General features: G+C 38.1%; 1 protein-coding gene across 5 annotated transcripts in view; it reads right to left on the bottom strand.

Moving 5' to 3' along the window:
* LOC131552732 (arginyl-tRNA--protein transferase 1) overlaps positions 1-16,543 on the bottom strand; it is an 87,224-nt gene that overhangs the window by 21,859 nt on the left and 48,822 nt on the right. The gene's annotated exons all lie outside the window — the stretch shown is intronic.

Consider the following 16,543-nt stretch of genomic DNA (forward strand, 5'->3'; position numbering starts at 1 on the left):
TGTCACATGATCTTCAGAAATCATTCTAATATGTTGAATTGCTGCTCGAGAAACATTTCATATAAAAAAATAAAAAAGATTCTTTGATGAGTGTTCATTTCAAACAGAAATCTTTTGTAACATTATACTGTAAATGTCTTTACTGTCACTTTTGATTATTTTAATGACTTCTTGCTGAATAAAACTATTGCTTTTTTCAAAACCTCAAACTTTTGAACGAGAAGAAAAAAGAAGAAAAAAATAAATAAATAATAACAACACAGTTTTGGACTGACATGAGGGTGAGAAAATAAATGCCAAATTTCATTTTGGGGGGAACTATTCCTCAAAACGCATTCTTTGGATTCAGTTTTTCTGCGAGTCCTGCATATACTGTATGCATTTACACAGATGGGAAATACTGAATCACGCTTTGAGCACTGAGAGAAAATAAAACGTGCTCATCATCATGACAACAGCTCTGATGCTTGCTTTTATTGCACATTTTATTAAGATATTCTGTCCGCATCTGTGGAACAATGCAGATGTTCCATAAACCACTAGCAGAACTGAACATGAAAATCATTGGGTTTCCAAATTTATTTAAATCCATTCCTGCTATCTCCTGGTAACCTGATCTGGCTGACGCCTGTATCTAAAATGATAGCAGAGGGTATCATGAAGACCAAAAGACAGCTAAAAAAGTCAAACGAGCAAAAGCTAACCATGTGGCGCATATTTTTTTCCCTTTGCATCCATAAATCCATCAGTTCCGCTAGCTCAGCACAGCGCTATCAGAGGAGGATGTGATAGCACAGGCTGAAGGCCAGGTAAGGGGAAAAAAGCAGCAAGAAACGACATGCTCTCTGTTCCACTCTTTCCAGCTGATCTAAAGCCACTTTTGTCTTCTGCTGAGGCAGGATGTGGTTAAGAGTCTGAGGGTACGAACTCTGATCCAACATCAGTTCATAAGCGCAGAGGGGGGAAAAAAGTGAAGTGAGCTATGACGGCTGAAAAGACAAATTGAAACCAGTTTAATCCGTGTGTTTCTGTCTACAGTTCTCACTCCCCCACGTTTGTTTAAAAGAATGGCACGACGAACACAGCGCCATCCGTCTTCAAGTCCTCCTGCCAACCTGCTTTCACACGACAATGAAGGTAATGTTGACAGACGGCCCGCACTCGCCAAGGCTCATTGACATCACCATAGTGAGGAATACAGAGGATAAAGAAAAGAAAATAAGAACTGTTTGAGAAGCACCTTTCGTCATATCGCATGAATAGCTGTTTAAAGAAAATACACAAAAATAAATCAGAGATAAAATCAGAAAGCTCCAAAAACACACATGGATGTGGCAATGACAGATGCCATGTCACAGACGACTGGTTTAGAAAAAAAAAACAATCAAGCTGAAGAAGAAACATGGATATGCAGGTATGTTTTGGTTTAATTTAGCAATGCTCAATTGATATCAATGACTCCGATTTCATAAATCTCTGCACTGGTCCAATTAGGTTTAAATTAGAAACAGATAACAGTGTTTTTCCACATTAAACGTCGTTTATCCATTTTTACTGTATATTATAATGTTTTGATGGGACTACTTGTAATCACTGTCTTAAAACTTCTATACTTGTGCACCCTTTGCTTATTTTACTGTGAAGGTCTAATTGCTCAAGATATGTTATTATATATTCCAATTTAGTTTAGGGACCAATTCTCACTATTAACTAGCTGCTTATTAGCATGCATATTTCTAAAATATTGGCTGTTTATTAGCACATATTAATGCCTTATTCTCCATGACCATATTTTAGATCCCTTAATCCAACCCACACCTAAACTTAACAACTACCTGAGGCAAAAGTTGTAGTTAATAATTAGTTAATAGTCAGAACTGGTCCCTAAACTAAAATATGACCCAAAAGTTTGATTTGATTTTGAATTAAGGAAGCAAAAAGGATGCAGAATGGATCGTTTAAATTTATGAAAGAACTAAACAAACCTAAAATGCATACAAAAGTATAATGTTCAACTAGTAAAGGAATGTCTGTCACAGACATAACATATATAAAACATATTTTGAAAGTCTAGTTGGTATTCAACAGCATTCATAGTAAAGCTCCAAACAAACAAAAATAATTAAATTTAAATTAAGATATTCAAACCAACCCAAAAACAAAAAGAATGGAGTTTAAATATGGCCACCAAACATTAAAATAATTATCGACTATTTGTGTAGTCTATATTTTTTTTATCCTCAGGTTAAGCTACTGTATAGGCTGAATGCGCAAGATATTACATGAACTGAAAACATTAACTGTAATATAATGTCAGCTTTGTGTTTTATTTGAGAGGAAAGTAAAGTCCTGAAGAAATGCTTCATTTTTACTTGCTCTAAAACCTCCACCCCTCTGGCTGGGGCGCGCCGCGGGGTCCATACCTGAGATTTATTAGAAAAGCAATTAATCAGGGGCATAAATCCTCGACTTCACTGCTGGCTAGGAATCTCTGTGAAAGACAACACCTCGACTCTCGCTGCGGGGAGTGAAGACGTCTACACAAGCTGATCCGGGAGTGCAATCTTTACCTGAATGTCAACTATGGCCTGCAGAAAACAATCCAAGAATGGTTAAGTTAGTCTACACTAACTGCTTTTCTACATCTGTAATCTAACAACCTTCTATACCAAAAAATGTTAATGTTATTATCTCACAGTTTGAATTCTAGTCAAACCAATTGAGGTCATGGGCTTACTTGCAAATTTTATAACTGTAGAACAATTAGCCATTCTTTTTCTAAATCTGTGGAATTTGTCACAGTCACTTACAAGATGCAGCTGAACCCTCAGATCCAGATCATAACCACAAACTGGGTCCTAAAGGCCATCGTGGGCCACGAAGGGAACCCAAACCCTCCCACTGCAAGCTGAGGGGGTCTAAATAGGGCGGGATGTCAGCTTTTCACCATTCACTATGATTTCATGCACATCTGGGGCCTATTTCCTCTGCAGAGGTCCATTTCATTTTTTAGAAGTACGCATAGGCACCTTACAGGCTGAAAAGATGCAATGAAAGAAACTAGATATTTAGACTTTCTGAAGAAAACATGAGTGGTATTAGACCATGCAAAAGTCAAAGTCACACATGCTAGGGTGTCTGAACAAACCTCTAACCCCAAGTATGAGCAATAGTAACAGTGGTACACATAGTAAAACATATAATTGTGTGCACTGCAGTCATGAATTCCAACTGCAACCTGTCTAAACATTTACCATGCTGTCCACATTCCCTCCTGCTCCATACAGTCCCGAACAATGCATGGCCTATCCCTTCTGACATAACGGCAAACACACACAGGAACAAGGACAGGTCTGTGCATTGACAGACACAAGTGCACACTTGCTTTCATCCACTGCTATCTTATCTTGGCTTTGAGACGCAAACACAGTTGCCATGTTGTGCCTATTGTTTAAATTGGAGGTTACACACACAGTTGACGAGTACAAATGAAATAGAGGCACAAAGTGCTAAAGAGGCGGAATTCAGATCAGGTGTCGAACGCCGTGGCCAGAAACACGGTCTACTTAAGACCTGTGGTTTTGCATTACAGCCAAAGGGGGCGATAGATTTGCTTTCAAAAGTCTGAGAAATTAAACCATGCCTTATTACTGAGGTATATGTTATAAACATGTCGATGGTTTAGTGCCTCTTGCATTGAGAAAGCAATGCGCACTTGCATGCTTTAGTCACTTCAGAACATAATGTGAGAAAATCTAGCGAGCTAGAAGCATAAGGAATGTTTTAGTCATAACGTGCCAATATTTACCACTAGAGAGTATAGTGCTGTGAAAATGAGTCGGTTCCATTGTCTTGAAGTATTTTTGGTTAAATGTCTGAGACAAGGTCTGTGGTTAACACAAACTCAAGATATATTTTCACATTTTATTCTACTACTTAAAATACATCAGTGACACCCTACTTGTGATTTTTAAGATTTTATGTGTCTTGAAAAAGGCGAACAAGTGGCAAAATGGGACTACAGAGGTTGTCATGGACATTAAACATCACAACAAACAGGAAAACTCCTCAACTCACTACACTATTAAAAATAAAGGTTTCTTATTGGCATCTATGGTTCTATGAAGGACCTTTAACATCCATGGAACATTTGCATTGGACCAAAAGGTTATTTGTAGAGGAAAAGCCAAGGTTCTTCAGATTATTAAAATGTTCTCCTACTTTTAAAGTATAGACCTTTTCAAAGCCTCATGCTCTTGTAAAATACCCAATTCAAACTTTGCAACTTGTAGATTTTAAACAAACATCAAAGAGTTATTGGAAGCTTAATCCAATAATCCAAAAGCCAATGGAAAAATCCTATTGGCTTTTTGTCGAGGGAACCAGGGTGATGCTAACTTTCAGACTTTTTAGGTTGTAAGATCTACCTAGCACTAAAAACGGAGGAGACTGACATGGACTAAGACCCAATGCTGCCCTTCAGGTCAGTTAAACAGCCAGTTCATGTCTACAACCCTTTTATTTTTCCTCAAACTGACCCTCCAGTCACTTTCTCTGGCATTCACAAACGCCACACAGATGGCAAGACCGCCCTGTTAGAGCTGACATCAGAGCAGACGTCGCTGAATGACACGTGTAAACACACTCTCGCACAAACAGTGGTCGGACAGGGCTTTGTAAATGAGCAGAGGAGAGGTGCTCTCTGACAGACATGTGTAAATAAAGATCCCTCCTTCTCCTTACATACTAAACTATGGCATGCATACAGAGTACCACACAGCGGTCCTCAGGAGAGCATCAAACCGCATTCAAAATTCAGATATTTACACAAACCTGCAGTTTAAACACACAAAGTTGGGCGAGTCGCTTCGCCTCACTCGACACATTACCACGGGACAGAATTCAAATAAACACAGCGTCCCGACTGCTAACTAATGCCTCCTCAGACATACACACACAAATACACGCTCACTTGTAGTGTGCCTGGCCGGGCTGTGTATCAGGGGTTCGTGGATGACAGCTTAATGATGGGAAAATATTTTTACAGGATCACGTTTCAGCAGGGCAGCGTTTTACAGGCGCAGCCTCCCGAGCCTCGTTTTATCTCTCTATCTCTCCTGCCGTTTATTGGCGGGTGGCTTACGGCCTTAACACTCACCTTCCTTAAGTGCTTTTCACTCCAGACATCTCTGATCCGGCTTACTAGATGAACACCCAAAAATAAAGCTTGTATGGAAATTAGCACCACATGCAAGAAATCAGCAAGAAAGTTTATGACCTGACAGGAATTTGGCGGAAAAAAATGGTGTATATTATTTGTATGAAAAAAGGTTGTAAACTTAAACTATTATAAAACAAAACCTTTTTTTTTTTTTATTTGAATGCATTTATTTGATCAAAAACACAATAAAACTGTAATTTTGTGAAATATTATTAGAATTTAAAATAACTGTTTCAGTACATTTTAAAATGAAATTTATTCCTGTGATGCAAAGCTGAATTTTCAGCATCGAGAATCATTTCTTATTATCAATGTTGAAAACAGTCATGCTGCTTCATATTTTTCTTCATCAATTTTCAATGCAAAGTTCAAAACAACAGCATTTATTGAAATAGAAATCTTTGTAACATTATAAATATCATGTTTGATCAATCTTATGGATCCTGAAAAAAAGATACTAATTTCCTAAAAAAACAAACACATCAGAAAATGATAATAAAATTAACATGTTTTATACAAAACATGTAGGCTACTCCCATGTTTCATTTCAATGCTCCACTTGGATAAAACAGCCAGTAAGTTTTGTTCGCTCTTTGTTTCATGCTCTATATATCAAAGCGTGCTATACGTTATAGGGTCTGGAGGCCCTGTCACCCCAGACAAAGTGGCTGAATCCAAGGCTCTGAAAATAAACCGAGGGCGAGTTAATGGCAAGGCAAACACACTGCTCTGGCAGCTGGGCCGCTCTGGCTATTTTCACCCTGACATCAGATCTAAACTCTCATTTTCCAGCCCTGTGACCTTCACACCTCCCTCACCGAACCCCCTTCCCCCTCCATCTATCGTTTCTCTCTTTCACTGCCGAGACTAAATCGTCTGACCCGACCTCTGAACTCTGATCCCGGAGGTCTGCCGTCATGTCAGCGCTGCTGATGGGGGGAGCAGGGGTAAGTGCGCTGAACCAGGGCCTCAATGTAAACACATAAAACACGTCGCCTTTATTACCACACTGTGTCAACACGCTAAACCAATATCATGAATGTGGGTTATTTATTATTTAGGGATGCACAATATATCTGCAGTCAGGCTTGTTTCAATTATCTGAGAAAGCACAATCACTTTCATACTGCCATCCAAATAAGTCAATTTCAGCAAATGCAATGTGCATTTTAATGTCTTTCCGGTGCAGTAATGTATTATGTGAACTCTCAACTGTCTCATCGACCCACATCACAGACACCCAAACCAGACAAAGGGCTGCTACTGATGAATTCATGTCACACACACTCCCACCAAAGCATAAACAAGGCTTATTGTGCACTGCAACGCAAAGCACACTTGTTTTATATATTACTATATAATAATATTCAAGTTGGATGGGTTCTAAAAAGAAAATGTAATTTAAAATGTAATGCAATGTTTAAAAGCCTTAAGGGACATTAAAAATGCTACACCTTCCCTATGAACTTCTTTAGACTTTCTGAGGTGCAGGACAAAACTTTAAGTAACTCAAGACTAAACTAGTCGACCAGCTTGTTCCATCCCTAGTCTGGCCAATCTATAAAGTATCTCTTAAGAATTTAATGCTTTAAAAAAAAAAGTGTTATGCCCATCAAGCCTGCATTTATTTAATCAAAAGTACAGTAAAACCATACTGGGAAATATTATTATAATTTAAAATAACTGTTTCTATTTACATTTTTTTTTTTTTTTTTTTTTATGAAATTTATTCCTGTGATGCAAAGCTGAATTTTCAACATCATTACTCCAGTCTTCAGCGTCACATGATCCTTCAGAAACATTTCTTATCATTATCAATGTTGAAAGCAGTTGTGCTGCTTCAAATTTTTTGTGAAAAACATGACATGGATTCTTTCAGGATTCTTTGAGGAATGGAAAGTTCAAAAGAACAGCATTTATTTGAAACAGAAATCTTTTGTAACTTTATAAACGTCAGCATCCTTGCTGAAAGAAAGTGTACATTTCTTTCAAAAAGAGCCATTGAACTCAATAGCAATAGCTATTGACTTGAAATACTCTAGAAACATTTAAAAACACATTATCTAGAGAGTAAAATAGTGCACCACCACAAAACTCAACACAGACAGAAAAGAGTTTGCTAGATGAGCGAGTATTTTTTAACTAATTGAAACAAGACCCTCGTGCTGGCTTCGACTCATGTCAAAACTTACACCGTACAGAAGGGAGAGAGAAAAGAGAAGAAACAATCCCCAATTCAAACAAACTTTTCCCTCATACGCCTCGCTGTTGGTGGTCTCAATTTAACCAAATCAAAAAGCAACTTCTGTCAGGTTGGCAGCCAATGGAGGACTCGGGGAAGGGTGAAAATCAGGCGAAGAGGGAGGACGCTGGACTCGTAAGCGTTACTGAAGGAGTGAGAGGTTAAAAAATGGTACTCGAGGTGATTTGGTAAGCAAAGCACGGCTTTTTACACTATGATGAGTGAAGAGGGAATCAAGAGTTCATGTACAGACATTTTAAAGATCCATTCAGCCGAATTAGTGCAGTATTACAGGATCGCTTCAACTAAAAATGAAAACAGACATCATTTACTCACCCTCACGCTCTTCCAAACATGCTTTTATAATAACAACATATTGGGGGTGAACTGACCAAGCTAAATGTACACCAAAAGGAGTGAAAGCATTGGTGGTTACCTACTGTAGATCATGAATTTTGACATTTCAGTCCTATGCTAACAAGCTCTCACTTGCTCAAGCCTATGGGAAAGATTTCGGACTAGCAGTAAGACCCCGACGCTAAAATATCTCTGTCTTTTTCCTGTCCTGACACGCACCACAATCACAAATCCAATCTCAACAGTACATAACGAAAGTGCAGACCACATTTAAACGGCTAACTGACAGTTCCACGGGGCCGTAGCTTATTAATGAAAGAATAACAAGTGAAAGAGATTACGCTGCAGAACCGAGCATGCTTCAAAGGCTCTTTGATGAGGGGAAAAAAAGGAGAAAGGGAAGAACATGCCAAACTAAATGTGTGGTAATTGTTTATCTTTCTCTCGGACCACTTTCTTTCATTTCAAGCCCTCATTTCCTATCGTTTCATTTAGCGCTCCATGCTGGCATGATGGTGTGGTTTACGGGACGGGCGCAGAGACGGTAAAGAAAGGAGCGAGAGTTTGAAGTCAGTTTACTTGATGAAAGTTGAATGAGACGGGTGGGGTTCTGCAAGCATACAGGGGGGAAAGGTATCATACTAAGACCTACCTAGACAGCATTTCTGGGCATCATAGAAGCATTCAAACTCAAAAATGCTTTCAGTAGGCAACTCAATGGATTTACATTTTTTGTTTATTTTTGCTATTTTTTTGAGTTTGGTTGTGAGTTAAATCACTTTAAAGGGTTGACAAAAATAAACACGAGGAAAGTGTGACCATGTGTGCAAGCACAAGCAAACATGTACAACACTAGAGGCAACGAGAGCAAGAAACAAGCACTTGCTTCCACCTGCCTCAGCGTTCCTGAGGATTAACACAAGAGCAGAGAGAGCGCGAGATACAGAAACACGTACAGCAAACAGGATGAGGACTCTATTATAGAGATGTAGAGATTAGATGAGAAGGGTGCTTTGTGCTGCTCTGCACCGGCTCCAAACGCCACATGTACAATCTCCAGGGTTCTCACTCCTTTTGATCACTGAATTTCCATGACTTCTGGATAGATTCAAAGAAAGATGGACAAAACAATGGTTGTACTCGCAAGGACCGATTTTTAGCCAATGAAATATTTTATAGCTGAGCATAACACTGTACAGAAATGTTCATAACTTGAGATTTTTTATTTAAATTCATTTTCAAGACCTAGACATTGCAACTTTTTCAGTTCTTTATGACAGTGGGGACCTGGTTCTCAAAAGCAATGCTTGCACCTTCTTCACTTATGATGTCCTCAATGGAAAAAACAAAAGTCTGGTGTAAAAGTCTTGTTAGCGTGCCAAAAACACTGTTCCTAATAACTACAAATACACACTACCGTTCAAAAGTTTAGGATTAGTCATCTTTCGTGTTTTTGAAAAAGTCTCTTAGTGTTATAGGATTAAAAAATACAGTAAAAACAATAATATTGTGAAATATTATTACAATTTAAAAGAACTGTTTTCTATTTCAATATATTTTAAAATTTAATTTATTCCTGTGATCCTTCAGCGTCATTACACCAGTGACTCATGATCCTTCAGAAATCATTCTAATATTCTGATTTGCTGCTCAAGAAAAAAAATTATCATTATTGCTGAAAACTAAATCACCAAACTTTGTTTGAGATCAAAGAATAAAATCTTAAAATAACAACATAGTCCACCTAAATTACATTTACCATTATTCTAAAAATACAACTCATTTTTAATGTCACTGAAACACATTCAACTCAAAGGAAAACTAAAACAGACATTTGGGAACATTCTTGGTCTTAAAATACAAAGAAAACAGCAATAAATGAAATGTTGTGCAACATCACAAGGCCCCACGCAAAGCAGGGGAAGGGGGAAAAGGGAGGCACTGACAAGAGTCAATAAATATTAAAATCAAAAATGTTTCTAAGAATAACAGCTAAATAAAACAATGGAAAACATGAACAGATGTTGTCTATTTTGGTTTAGCATGCTACAAATTCTGCAATGCATGCAACACGCTAATGCATGAGAATTAACTCATGTTCCGTCAGTTCTGGGACCAATTCGATTCAATACATTTGTCCCAGATGAATAGATGAGAGGTTAGTCAACCAAAGGAGTGTGTTACAGCAGGAGAGCATGAGCGCAATCCCTCTTGACTACACTAGAGGGACTTTCACTGAAGTAGCAACTCCATACATTGCTGTAAGAAACATACCTGCCAGACAGGGGTCCTTTCATAGAGTCTGGAGTCTTCCAGTTGCAAAATTTAAGGCAGTGGTCTCAAACTCAATTCCTGGAGGCCCACAGCTCTGCACAGTTTAGCTCCAACTCTAATCAAACACCTGATCCAGCTAATCAAGGTCTTCAGGATTAATAGAAACGTCCAAGCAGGTGTGAGTTGGAGCTGGTTGGAGCTAAACTCTGCAAAGCTGTGGCCCTCCAGGAATTGAGTTTGAGACCTCTGATTTAAGGGGTTAAATGAAACATTAAACGCATTAATGTTAATTAAACGCATTCTACATATTAGTAATTCTTAAGCATGCTTAACGATGGCACATTTTCATCAAGGTTGGCCTGAGCACAGTGCAAGCATTATCCATTTAACCCATTCAAATTCCTCTGGTTTCCGATATTAACTTAGCAGCAAGCGGCTCTTAAGACTAATGAAAAGCCTCTCCAGATGACCGGCAGCTCGCACACAAACATACAAAGACGACCCCAATGCAGTTCTCAGACGCTTGTTTCCTTTGGCCTGGATGTGGAATTCACAGGAAGCTTTGGGAAACACCTGGTGGATAGAGTGGGAGGCAGGTGTAGGGAGGGCGGAGGGGGGACGCGTCTCTCGCCAGAACCCCACAGACCTGCTCATTCCACCCCATTAGACACATTCAGAAGCTTGAAAGCTCGGGCAGAGTCCAGGGCCAAACAGCCATCAGTGGCTCAGGCACAGAATGGAGCCGGCAGGGCCAGGAAGTCACGTCTCGAACTGGACGGCGGTCTGGCTCGACTGCAGTGAGAGGAACGGAGCTGGCTGGCACTGGGCACAGCCTCCCCAAAGGACTCCAACCACTGCCTTTGTGACCAGTCGAGTTTAAATGGAGGCCAGTTAAAGTTCTTGGCATTGTGTCTGGTTGTTTGTGTTTACGGTCTGCTCCAGTACTTCTTCCACAACAACTAAATAATATATTCAGTATAATAAAAGTATACTTATCTTTAAAAAAAAAGCTAACATGAAAAATACATTACCAATCAAATGTCTGGGGTCACTATATTTCATAAAAAAAAACACTTTTATTCATCAAGGATGCATTAAATTGATCAAGTGACAATAAAGAAATTTGATGTTACAAAATATTTGTATTTCAAATAAATGCTTTATATTCAAATATGTTTTTTATATTTATATCAAAACTTTATATTCAATGAATCCTGAAAAAAATTATTCAAGGTTTCCATAAATATATGAAGCAACATGACTGTTTTCAAAATTGATAATAATCAGAAATGTTTCTTGAGCAGCAAATCAGCATATTAGAAAGATTGAAGGATCATGTGACACTGAAGACTGGAGTAATGATGCTGAAAACTCAGCTTTGCATCACAGAAATAAATTGCATTTTACAATACATTTATTTCAATTGCAACAATATTTCACAGTGTCTCTGTTTTTACTGTATTTTTAATCAAATAAATTCAGCCTGGGTGAGACTTCTTCCAAAACATTAAACATCTTACCAAAAGAAATTAGAGACTATCTGGCATCTCCGTGCTGCTTGATTTTCCAACTAAGGGCCAAAATAGGTTTGTTTTTTTAACTGTGACACAAATACCTCACTCAAGTACTGTATGTAAATATAGTCATATTTTATGGATACATAAAGTTATAACTCACCCAAAAGTTAAAACTCTGCCATCAATTACTCACCCTCATGTCATTCCAAACCTGTATGTCTTTTTTTTTTTTTCTGTGCAACACAAATAAATGTTTTGGCCAAACAATGGAAGTAAATGGGGTCCAAAACAACACTGAACCCCATTAACTTTCATTGCATTGACAAAAAAAACTCCTGTGGCATTATCCAAAATGTAAATGATGACAATTTAAATTTTTGGGTGAACTATCCCTATAATAACCTCAGTTCTTAATGAGGTGACAAGAGTTGTGAAGGTATTATTTATTCCGTTATATATTGCACTGTGACATTTTTGTCACACTGACGCATGAAATCAAACGTGTGCAGCTAGAAACTTTTACATTCATGTATTTGTGCAAAGTGTGTTTGAGGCCTAACGTTCAAATAAATCTGCCTGTCCCTATATCACTTATCCAACAATTTTTACACATAAACATGTATGGACTCCAGCACATAATGTAAACTCTGCACACAGTTGGCGTGCTTTGCCAACAGACACAGTGGAGGTACACAGTGTTCCCTGGCTGAAAAGAAGGGAGCCGCACTAATGCGATGGAAATGAGCTCTAAGCAGCGCGGAGGGGCTCTGAGGAGACACAGCGGGTGCTGAGCTCTTAGCAGAGGTGCAGGGGGTCATTCTGAAACAACACGCTGAGATGGATTTCAACAAGACATTCCAGGACAGCCACAATAATACCATATGCCTTCGTGTTAAAGGAATATGGAAAACTCTCATCATTTACTCTCCCTCATGTCTTTCCAAAGCCTTCCACAAAATACAAAAAGAGAATTTAAAGACTTTTCCATGCTCTTTTGCAATTATAATTAATGGTGACTAGGGCTTTTAAGCTTCAAAAAGATGCAAAAACATCATAAAAGCAGTTTACACAACTCATCTGCTGTCATACGATCACTTGTGTGTGAGAAACGGATCCAAAATTAAGACATCGGTAACTGAAAATCTGCCCTAGATTTCCTCGGCATGTTTTATGAGAGAAGATTCATGAACAAATCACTCTTTTGAATCTTGTAAATGAATCGATTCATTGTTCATTCAATGATTCATTTATGAATAGGATTGATTTGTTTGTCATTGAATTCATTAGCTACATTTACATGCACCCAAATAATCCATTTGATAATCAGATTGATGGCTCAATGCAAACACCTTAATCGATGCAACTGGGATAGATCCGAATTAAGCCAATGTTTTGTTCAGAATAGATGTAAAAGCATATGTTAAATGGATCGCAATGTTCAGGGTTCATATAAACAGAAATTTCAGATTGTAGGTCTGTTTCTCACAAAAAGCTATCATATGGGTTCAGATGACACTTTAAATGATGCTTTTGTGTCCTTTTCAAAGCTTGAAAGCTTCAGTCCTCATTTATTGTAAACTGCATTGAAAAGTGCAGCAAGCAGCATTTGGATTTGGAATGACACGAGTTGATTTTTATGTGAACTACTGGATTTGAAAAGGTGGGTTCTGGATGTAGGTGAGAAACAGACAACCTTCTAACCCCAGACTAATCTCTCAGTGCACAATGGCAGGAGGTGAATGAGAGGGGTGAGTGCCACTCATCCTGTGATGTGAGAGATTACCCATACAGAAGAGCGAGAGCTGGGCTCCAACCGAGCTCTATTCACTATTCCACACGCACAGCTCTGCAGAAACCGGCTCCACGGAGAGCGTTCAACAAAGACAGAGACAGAGAGAAAGACAGACGCACAAACAACTTCCAGGACTGCAGATACAGCCTGAGGTTGAAAGTTTCAGTAGACTAACACGATACCGCAGTGCAGAGAACCAGTGAATTAAGATACCCAGCGGCTTTGCGCTCACTGCCGCATTGCAGAGATGCTCAAAGCTTTGAGATGAGGAAATCATGTCATGGTTTCTAATAGAGTGCAGCACTGATATGAAAACAATCAATATCAAAGCTGTGATAAAAGACAATGGATCATTCTACTAAACGGGTTCCATTTGTTTAGCTCTTAAATAAATATCAATTTACATATCACAATGAAATCTTATTTTTTAAAGAATATTAACTATTAAATAAATAAAAAAGGCATAATGAAATTATCAGCCTATACTTGTTTATTGAATATATAGGTTAAAATTTCGAGAAATGTCATATTAAAATGTCAACCATGCTACATTTCTGAAGGCATAATTAACATTATAGATGTATTATTAACTCTCTGGGCCTCTTCGGTCACTTTTGGCCATAAAATTTTCCATTTTGAGGTTGTTGTTTTTTTTGCTTCATCGGAATGAGATGACACTTGGTGAGTTTTGTCGCATTAGCTATGTGAACCACAAAAAAAAAAACATGAATACGAAATGATTCAGATATGTTAAAGGGTCGAAAAATAAAAAGTAACACTTGATACCTTCATGGTCAAAAAACGACCGACATAGGAAATTAATGGGGGGAAAAAATTTGTTTCATCAGAATGGAATGAAATTTGGTCACTTTTGTCGATTTAGCTATGTAAAAAAAAAAATGTGGATAATAATTCAGATACCTGGTAGAACACCTGGTACTTTCACGATCAAAACTGACCAACACAGGAAATGAATGGAAAACACAAAAAAAAAAAATTATGGAAAAATAGCTAATAAAAAAATTGTAAATACTGCATAGTATCATAAAAATCTCCCCAAAATTCTAAATAATCATCAACCAAAACTATTATTGAACAAAACTATATTAGACCGATTTTAGGCCAAAAAAAAAAAAAAAAAGTACATTCTAAGGCTTCGGTCCCTTTTGACTGTGAAGGTACCAAGTGTGCTCAGAGGGTTAACTTAAGGTGCCACAATGCAATCGAATGCATATTATTTGTCTGACATAAAAACACTTACAAAACAAATAAATCTCATTAAAATTTATGTCCAAAGAGCTCTTTTTCATAATTGGAATTGGGGCTGTCAAGTTCCAAAAATGATCACAAAAATGATCCATATGATTTGTTTGCTATATTATGAAGACATACAATAACTTTATGCAAGAAAAAAAAGAAACAGTAGAAATAGTGCTCTGAAATCTCAAATTCAAATATGCTGGATCAAGACATATCATGCCAGGTTTTAATAATGACTAGAAACTTGGTGCGGTATGTCTTGAATTTATGAATTGAACATAAGCGTGAATGAGATTTCAGAGCAATGGATGGGTAAATTACAGAATCGTAATTTTTTGGTGTACTATTCCTTTAAGGAGAGGAATGTTTAAATAAAGATTAGGGCCATCTACCTTTCCGATAACACTATCAGGTGACACCGTGAACTACAGTAGCTCTGACCTCTTCCTCAACCGCTAATAGCTTCTACAGCCACATATGTTCCCTCTTCCTCGCCGTGAGCTCTGGGCCAGTCCGTCACTTTTATTTACATTCTTGTTCTCTCTCACCATCTCCATCCATCGTATATGAATCAGCTGTTCAGTTGCCCAGCATCTCCCTAGTCTCGTCAAATGACGGCCAACACGCTTCACGCTCAGCCACACCTGTGCAAGCACTTACACAGAGTTCCCGCTGGACCGCTTTACCGTCGTCCTGCGGCCCAGCTCCAACACGGCTCCAAGTCCCTTGTTCGCAAAAGATGCTGAAAACCAACTACAAGCCAAGCGTGAGGCTGCGGAACACGTCGCAGGAACAGCTAACGGTGTCAGAATCGTAATAAGCTACACAACAGAGCCAAATCTGGAAGCATACCTCCACATTTTCCGTGGCCTGTCCACACCGTGAGGCTTAAGGGCTGAAAAGCAGGCATGCGATATTGAGATAGCGCTGATGAATTTTGCAGGTCAGCCTGATGCCGAGTTCACTGCAAGTCAAATATATTTGCTTTCCACATTTCAGAGTAGTTTTAAAACAGTCCAAATGTTCCAGCAAAATCTAGGAACATTTAGTGTTGCCATATGATCTGGGGTTGGCAATCCTAACATTATGTAATTGAAAAAACAAACATGACAAGCTAAAATAAAGAGCGGCCTGCTGCATGTATGTGCTGGATATATAACATAATAAATATTAAATAATGTGTTTTGTAATTATAATAATACAAATGAACAAACAAATGAAAGAATTTAAAAATGAAGAATGAAGAAGAAAGAAAACGAAGACTTGTTGATGGTGTGCAACTGCTGTATGACTTGTTAAACACAAATTAATAAATTAATCTGGTGCTGTGAACCAGATAAACTGATGCGTAACACCTCTCGAAGGACATTCTAAGATATGAATAACTATACAAGAAATGAGAGTTTCAAACACAAAACAAACTAGAAAAAACAGAGAAAGAAAGAGATAAGATTTCCTCACTCCTCTCCAGTTATTGTCATCTAAAAATAAATACTCTTTAAATACGCTTGTTAACTGAATTAAAGCTTGAATATAAAATTAAGACTAAAGTTTGCCTTGACAACTAACTAAAATAAGTACTAAAATTAAAGTAAAATATTTAAAGATGCTAAATTGGAGTATTTAAAAATATATAAAAATTAAAATAAAAACTAATTTTTAAAAAAGTCCATATGCTCCTATACCGTATCTACCATCTCACAGGTCTAATAAAGGAAGGAGGAAGAGATATTTCCTGTGGCGTAGGCAGGTTTCCAGAAGTGTGGCACTGCGATCGGTCCAGGGCAGGTCACTGGGGAGCAGTAATGAGAGAAACAGATCACAGCGGCAACCGAGCGGAGAGGTGTGATGCTGGCGGACGACAGACGATTAACACCTTT

This window comes from Onychostoma macrolepis, chromosome 13 (assembly GCF_012432095.1).
Source record: "Onychostoma macrolepis isolate SWU-2019 chromosome 13, ASM1243209v1, whole genome shotgun sequence".
NCBI classification, from domain to species: domain Eukaryota; kingdom Metazoa; phylum Chordata; class Actinopteri; order Cypriniformes; family Cyprinidae; genus Onychostoma; species Onychostoma macrolepis.